Source organism: Pinus tabuliformis, chromosome 4_2, assembly GCF_031772625.1.
Source record: "Pinus tabuliformis cultivar Carrire ecotype Pingquan chromosome 4_2, CPIR1, whole genome shotgun sequence".
Classification (NCBI taxonomy): Eukaryota; Viridiplantae; Streptophyta; class Pinopsida; order Pinales; family Pinaceae; genus Pinus; species Pinus tabuliformis.
This window is the reverse complement of record NC_142304.1, coordinates 679,671,508-679,679,803: the sequence shown is the minus strand read 5'-3', so window position 1 is coordinate 679,679,803 and position 8,296 is coordinate 679,671,508. Positions and strand designations below refer to the sequence as shown.

Below are 8,296 nucleotides of genomic sequence, written 5' to 3'. Positions count from 1 at the left end.
ACACTGTCTTAGTCTTTCCAGCCAGGCTAGATATGCCTATATTTCATGACCAAACACTACATAACTATATAAACACTTAATTGCAGCATGGAAATGAAAAGCTAAACACTACATAACTATATAAACTCATAGTTGCAACATGGAAATTAAAATCTATTTGAATAAGAGAAAATTATGCATGGGTAGGAACCTAATATTTTTGTCCCTCTGAGACAGACGCAACAAGTGCCGTCCATGGCGGATGCTCCTGGCATATCGTATAGCTCTAGGATGCAAGGGATATGGCGGTCATTTCTATCCAGCCTAATATCCTCTTTGTGTAGCTGAAAGAGGATTTTATCCATATCCTTCTTGTAGTTCGACATTCCCTGTAGTGTCATCGCCATTCCCACTAAGATCTGCTCCATTGCCTTGCATACTAAACTCTTCATTAGCCAATACAAGTACATAGTTTACTTGAATTGAGTGATTCTCCCACGGGTGTTTCCCAAATCTGGAACTAAGTTTCTCCAGTTTTCCATCTCTTCCTCTATCTCGCTTCCTTGTTTCACTTCCTCTTCCCATTCTTCCAGCAATTTCTGGATGCCAACATATGTCCTGTCTCAGTAAGCCCCCGCTGGATCTGTTATGAGATTTTCTACTGATTTTTTGCCTTTTCGTGGCTCTGACGTGCTCAACCCCTTATCTTTCCTGGGTGTCGGGCCTCTCCTACCACGTGCTTGGACTCGCGCAGCACAAGCCATAACTTTCTGTCCCGAGCACTGATGGCATCCACAATAAGTTAGATTAAAACACATAATTGAAACTATGCACCACCTCACCCATTCATTGTTGCTTGCAGCGGGGTACCTCTTGCCTTGCTTCTCCTCTCCAATAATTCTCCCCACAGTCATGCTGGGATGGGTAGGAGCCCGCAACCCCCAATGCGAAAGGCCATGACCCCAGCTCCTTGAAGTTCCCTTTTCCCTATCCTGATTTCTCTCGTTTATATGTAGGTCTACCAACCCATGCCCATGCCAAGCTCGTAGACCCCCCTTGTTTCTGGTTATATGCATGCTGTAGTTCAGGTACCTTTCCCCCTCTGCCTCAGACTTAGTGCTTTTGCCTCTCAGTTCCCCCCAGCTGGGTCACCACTGAGAGTTTATGGCCTTGCCATCACTCCGGCATGGGTTCCAGGTAGCTGAGTGATCATATTTCGAGTCACGGGTAAAACTACATCCCAAGCCTCCTACGAGCTGCTTTCCATTGCCCCCATCTATGGTTAATTGCCCCTCCTGCATTACCTTGTGACAGTCAAGCTTCCCCTATCCTTGTTTACTGAGCGTAAAGCTTCCCATCCGAACAACACGAAATTACCCCCAATAGTCATGGGTTTCGCCCATTTGACAGAAGGTATAGACATATAACAAGGCCATGGCAAGCAGTTGCCTACCCCATTGCCACAAACAATTACCTATATCCTAAACAAAACCCCTTGCACCCTTGCTAAACCCCAACAATACCATAATTATAGTTCTGAGGTGGATCCAAATAACATACTCAAAGTTTACAGGTGTTCGTCGATGGCCCTGGTTCTTCGCGTTTTGACGTTCTCCTCCAGCCCTGTGATACCACCCTTTTCCCCAAGTTATCGCGATAAGGCTGCACGTCAAATTTCCTCACCATTCTTTATACCCTACCTTGCCTCTATTCCCACCACATTGCTCACCTCCCGAGCATGCAATCATGCCAAGGGTTACCGCACCCGCTACCTTGAGCATGTGGGGGACGACGGTATTAAGTGCCTAGGTACCCTTCATTATTGCACCTTTTTTGTCCCGGTTGTCGGCCCGCATAACGATCGTGATAAAATAGCCCAAAATATTGACTATCACATAAAATTATAAATTAAAAAAATAAAAAGAAAAAACTATTTAAAAAAAAGGAATAACAATAAACTAGGGAGAAATTAATGAATAGTAATAACAAACAAATAGGCTAAGGGCTATTAGATTATAAGAGGAAGAAAAAAGGAGGGGGTGAGCTTGGAAAGAAAATATGGTGGAAAAAATGAGAATAGAAGAGCGAGATAGGGAGGAGTGAAAATCCTAGAGGGAGATAGAAAGGGAAAAACGGAAATTAATATTAAGAATGTTGACTATGATTTATCAAGTTGATAGAGGAGATTCCATGATTACCTAAGTCTATAATCATCTTCCCATTTAATGTTTTCATGATGAAACTCAATTTCAAAAGCATAACGAATGTGAGAGTCGTAAGGTGTTTAAAGAAGTGTTTGAAAATGGAAAATTTGGAAATGTGGTAGTAGTTTGTGTCTGTTATGTGTTCTTTGAGACGAACATTGAACATTGAAATAAATTCATGATATGTATGACTTACCATACAAGAAACGATTTTAATAAGTTGATGTAGTCATAGGATTAGTCTTATCCTAGGCATAATCATATAATTATTTGAGTGTTTTGTGAGGTTTAAATAAGGGTTTAATATTATTTTTGACTAAGAATTCGGAAATAAGGTTAATGTTTCCTTGGATGTAAGGAAGTGAAATTAGAGCCTACAGAAGAGAGATATAGTTTTAGGGTTCATAGCCCCACACTAAGCTTTGTTGATTTATGAAATGGAGTGGCCATTGGAAATTAGGCCTTTCATAAGGTGATTTTTTCTAATGGTATTTTATTTTTCATTACCAACCAAGATTCTATATGCCCTTATTTTCTCAAACCACACTTATCCACATGGTCAAGATTAATATAACTATAGTAAGATCTAGGATAAATAAAAATAGAAACAACTTGATCACTAAGCTTACCATCCATCTCAACGATTGATGCCTTATGATCTACCTACCTATTGTCCATACCTCCATAAATTGGGGGAATGCTATGAATAACATCAACAATTGTATGCGCCTCTTGATCACTGTAGATCTGGGGTCTACTACCACTCTGATACAGTAGGCAATCCCTTTTACGATGGTCCTTACCACATATCCAACACTGTAATGGTTCCCTACCACCGCTGCTAGCCTGCTGCTCTCCACGTCCCTTCTCCACTGTATTGAATCCCTTGTAAGGAACTACATTATCTTTCCCACTTGCATCTTGAGGTCTTCCTCGCTTCGGTGTCCATTTTCCTTTAGCATTCTTGTTTCTCTTCAAGTCATGCTTCACCTCAACTTTGCGCTTTGAATGCTCATAATGACGCTTCAAATTTCGAATGGCCTCCTCCAACGATCTAGTTTTATCTAACTTAATCCAGTCTCTATATGCTACTCAAAATCCACTAATGAATGTCTCAACCTTGGCATTCTCTTCTCTTAGGTAATGCACATATCTCAACAACTCAAAAAATATGCTAGTATACTCCTCATATGTCATAGAACCCATCTACAAATCATAAAACTCCTTAGCTATGTCATCGTAATACCTCCGAGACAACTAATTCTTCTTGAAGAGCCTTTAAAATACATACCAAGTCAAATCATCCTCATGTATGTCCTTGAAATTCTTCACGTCTTCCACCAAATATCCGCTTTGCCTTTGAGACTGAAAAGTGTTATCCTTACTTTCATGCTTTCTGAGTAATCATGCAATCTAAAGAATTTCCTCATGCCAAGCAACCAAGCCTCCGCATCTTTCGATTTCTTCAACTCTCCATCAAAGGTAGTAGTTTTTTCCTTCTTGAACTCATCTGGAAACTATCCGCTATCATTCCTCCTATGCGAATGATAATGATCATGATCATGATGTCTATCAGAACCAAAACTAGAGTAATATATGCGCCTGTCACCCCTCCTATCTGGGGTTTCCAACATCCACCCATCCATGATGGTGCCAGAACTATTTGACCTATGTCCACTATGAGACCTGCTACAATATGCCCCATTAGTTTTTTCCTCATGTCCATAGATGATCCAAAGAGGTCCCTGTCGCTACAAATCTAAAAAACTCTGAAGTAATATTGCATTCACCTCAGCTTGTTTCTATTGTCCCTGCATGATGTTGTCATTGTCTACTTTTCAATTCCTTATTTCTTCCTTCAGTGTTCTCAATGTGTCTATCAAGTCAGAGGAGTTTCCCACACCAGGTTGTCCATCTTATGCATAGGGATATTCTATGTATTCTACCACCTTGCTAGCCATCTGGTCTCTTTCTTGTGAGGCACACTATATCAGCTAAACCAAATCAGCATAAATCAATGTACCTTAGCATAACTCAGGGAGGATAACTTGTTTGCAAGATCATCAAATCAATTGTGATGCATGTACAACACAACCATGATCACAGATAGACATATATCAATAAGTGCATCAACACATAATCATCATACTAACTAGGGTCCAATCATCAACGCAAGGTCATATCAATAATGCATGGTATGTGTTAGACTCAGTCTTGTCAGTCCTTTATCAGAGTCAAATTCACCAAGGTTCATTTCTCGTCATTTGCAGTCATCAAATGCCATTTTGGTCGAAAAGAGTCATTTTAATTCTTGAGTCCAGAGTTTTTGTCTCCAGAAGTGTGAAATAACGCCTGCAGGCCAAAGGGAGCTTCAATAAGGTTTCACTTCAAGATTCACATTATTAATAATGTTGAAGGACATTTCTTCTTCAAAACTCTGTTTTGAAGAAGAAATTATTAAGTTCGTTTAATACATGATTGATAAGATTTTATAGTTCTTCAAGCAGCCCTGCCCATCTTGCTAGGTTCAATAGCTCCTATCCCTGCAAAGAATCAACAGAAGAGTCATCATTTTAATCAAGCAAGACACTAAAAAGAGCAAACTCCGATATTACCCATATGACATAAATTGAAACTATAAATGGCCCCCACAAACATAGAAAGACCCATCACTTGCAAATGCAGAAATGGAAGAAGCATTTAGTGACAATGATCATGTGGTTTAGATCGGGGAAAGAAAATAAGGAGTATGCACTCAAAGATAATTGCAGAGACAAATGAATCTGGAGAAAAATCAGTGATTAGAGGTAAACTGGGCAAAAAATGTGCTGGAGTTTGCCGGCGCGGCACATAGGCTGAGTGGTGTGACGCACTGGCCGCGCACGGCGCATTGGGCGCTCCTCCGCAATGTAAATTAACACTAGCATGGCGCACTCACCAAGCGTGGCGCACTGGGAGTGCGCGCGGCGCACAGAGCCCTAAGGTCGAAATTCATCATCGATTCATCAAAAACTCAATTTGTTTCAGCTCAATTCATCTCCAAGCAGCTCAAGATGGGGTTGATATATTGTCTCCGTCAATCATACCTAACAGGCCACCTTCTAGGATTGTGACTTTCTTTAACCCAATAGGCATGGCTTTGTTGTCCACTGTGAAAGTTGGAATATTTGTCGTTCAAGCTGCAGGAAATGCTGGACCTTCTCCAAATAGTATTTTTTCCTTCAACCCATGGATATTCACAGTGGGAGCTACTGCCGATGATCATAGTTATAATAATTCTATAGTTCTTGGCAACAATCTCACAATCTTAGGAGTTGGACTTGCTCCTGGAACAGATGATGATGATATGTACAATCTAGTTGCTGCAACTCATGCCCAGAAGAATGGAACTGAGGATATCTATGACAATGAATGCCAAGATCCCAGTGAGCTGGAACAACATCTAGTTGAAGGAAACATCTTGATTTGTAGCTACACAATAAGGTTTGCCCTTGGTTTGTCTTCTGTGAGACAAGCAGTTATGACTGCTAACAATTTGAGTGCAGTGGGCATCATCTTCTACATAGACCCTTTTTTGGTTGGGTTTCCATTCAATCCAGTCCCTTTGAGGATGCCGGGATTAATCATTTCCTCTTCAGATGATTCTAAGACTTTTCTGAAATACTACAATGACTCCATAACTAGAGATGAATCTAACAACATTGTTAAGTTTGGAGGAGTTGCCAGAGTCCCTGGAGGATTGAAAGTAGAATACAACAAGAAAGAACAAAAAGCCGTGTATTATTCTTCAAGGGGGCCCAATCCACAGGACAATCTTTTAGATGCAGCAGATATACTGAAAACAAATATAATAGCTCCCGGTAATCTCATCTGGGCTGCTTGAAACTCTATTGGCATAGATTCAGTTGAATTTGAAGGCGAGAATTTTGCAATGTTTTCGGGAACAAGCATGGCAGCACCTCATATAGCAAGAGTGGCAGCTCTAGTGAAACAAAAATACCCCAATTTAACCCAACAGCCATTACTTCTGTACTATCTACCACTGCATCACTCAATGACAATCAAGGGTTACCAATTATGGCACAACACTCCTACAGCAATCCAGATGGCGATGCAATTTCGGCCACAACTTTTGACATGGGAAGTGGATTTCTGAATCCAGCTGCTGCCTTGGATCCCAGACTCATCTTCAATGCAGGTTATGAAGATTATATTGCGTTCCTATGTACCATAAATGGATCAGCACCTCTTGTTCTCAAATACACCGGTGCTATATGTAGTTCAAACGTTGGAATTAGTTCTGACCTTAACGTTCCTTCAATCACAGTAGCTAGTTTGATCAATTCTCGTACCATTGAGAGGAGTTTTCTGAATATAGCAGGAAATGAGAGTTACAAGGATCTTTGGAGTGCGCCATTTGGTGTTTCTGTTTCTGTTGCACCCACATCATTTACAGTTTCACATTGAAGCTTACAGTATTCCTCAATGCCACCGGTAATAGTACTGCACCTAGCTTTGGAAGAATCCTTCTGCTTGGAAGTCATGGAACAACTTGAAACGGTTAGTCTGACTAAATGCGTGGTACCCAAATGGATATTTGGACTTCAGAACCTCATGGACCTGGAGTTACAATACGATGACTCTATGGCCAATGTTTATAAAGGACTGGCACTTTAATGATATGATTGCGGATTTTCAAATAAAATAAGTTTTATTGCAACTGGGACAGGTGTTGTTTTAGCCTATGATTGAGATAAACTAGGCGTTTGCCATGGGCTGGTGTATTATGTTCAGAAAAATCCATTGCCTGCCCCAAACCAACTTTTCATTATTAGCATGATGCAACGTTCTTGGGTGGGAGCGAATTTTGGTTTAAAAGCATCTATGAAGGACTCCATTTCAATCGCTAAACGACCAGTTCTTAAAGGATGGTATTTTTAACAAGATCTATCTATTTGTTTTTGTATGGTGGCATATATTATCTTCACATGAAATCGGGTGCTTTGAATATGATATTTGAATTCATTTTGTTTGTGACGCCGAAACAATCACTCGATATCCTCATTTTCATTAAAATTTATTCAAACAGCAAAAGGAAAATGAAACAGTCAAAGATAGAAATTCACCACGGCTTCAAATAAAAATTAAAATAATCTCATTCCTTCTGCTCCAAAAAGGTTTTCCGAATTAGATGGAACTACAGCTATACAAGTGGCTGCCAAATACTCAGGGGTGGGCACGTCTTCTCCTCCAGTTCACTGATAAGAGATTCCAGCGTGTCCACGACTTGACAATTGGCATGGAGTTTGATGCTCGCATGTTTACCATTGATAACAAATCAAATAAAACTTTAAATCTGGGACACAGCTGGACAGGAGTCATTCCGAGGAGTAGTTGGAGCATTACAGAGGAGCAGCTGGAGCGTTACTGGTTTATGACATCACAAGGAGAGAAGTCCAATGATGCAATGGTTTCTGGGCCTAAGAAAGTTGAGTTGCCCAAGCTGCCCAGATACATCGATACTCGTGTTGCTGATATTTATCCTGTTACCAAGCCTGGTGATAGGCTTAAAATACTTAGCTCTAGAGACAAGTTTAAGGATGCTCCTTTGCTTCAGAAACAGATAAAAGAGACCAACCAAGGTTCCACACCATCTGATGTGAAGCTTTCATCAAAATTTATTTAGAGAAGGAATGGAAATCACACTTCATCTAGTAATCCAGATACCCCCATAAATAGTGAATATACAAATAAGAACGCTGAACTGAAGGCTGAGTGTCAAAAATATAACAACTTTCGTAATGTTGTTGAGCTCTCTTCGAGTTCTCCTACTTTGTCTTCAAGAACGACTGTTGATATGGCCAAGGCGTTTAAGGGATTAGCAAATAATAAGGCCTCAACTGTTTTCACTCAACCTCATGACCCTCCAGGTTTATTGCGAAATTTAGGATCATCCTTGTATGCTAAGAGCTTTGGACATGATTTGCAAATAGCTGGAGATAGAGTACCTTTGGATTTGAGCCTGAAAGTTAATATGCACCTAATTTCTTCCTCTTCACTTAACTGGTGCCATATGTTGAAAAATACTAGTAAGTACATGGGATAAAAGAATT

At 40.3% G+C, this 8,296-nt stretch overlaps 1 pseudogene; it reads left to right on the top strand.

The window, feature by feature from the left end:
- The first annotated feature begins 234 nt into the window (after window positions 1–234).
- Window positions 235–6,739, top strand: LOC149171261 (subtilisin-like protease SBT2.3 pseudogene; annotated as a pseudogene).
- Window positions 6,740–8,296: the final 1,557 nt, after the last annotated feature.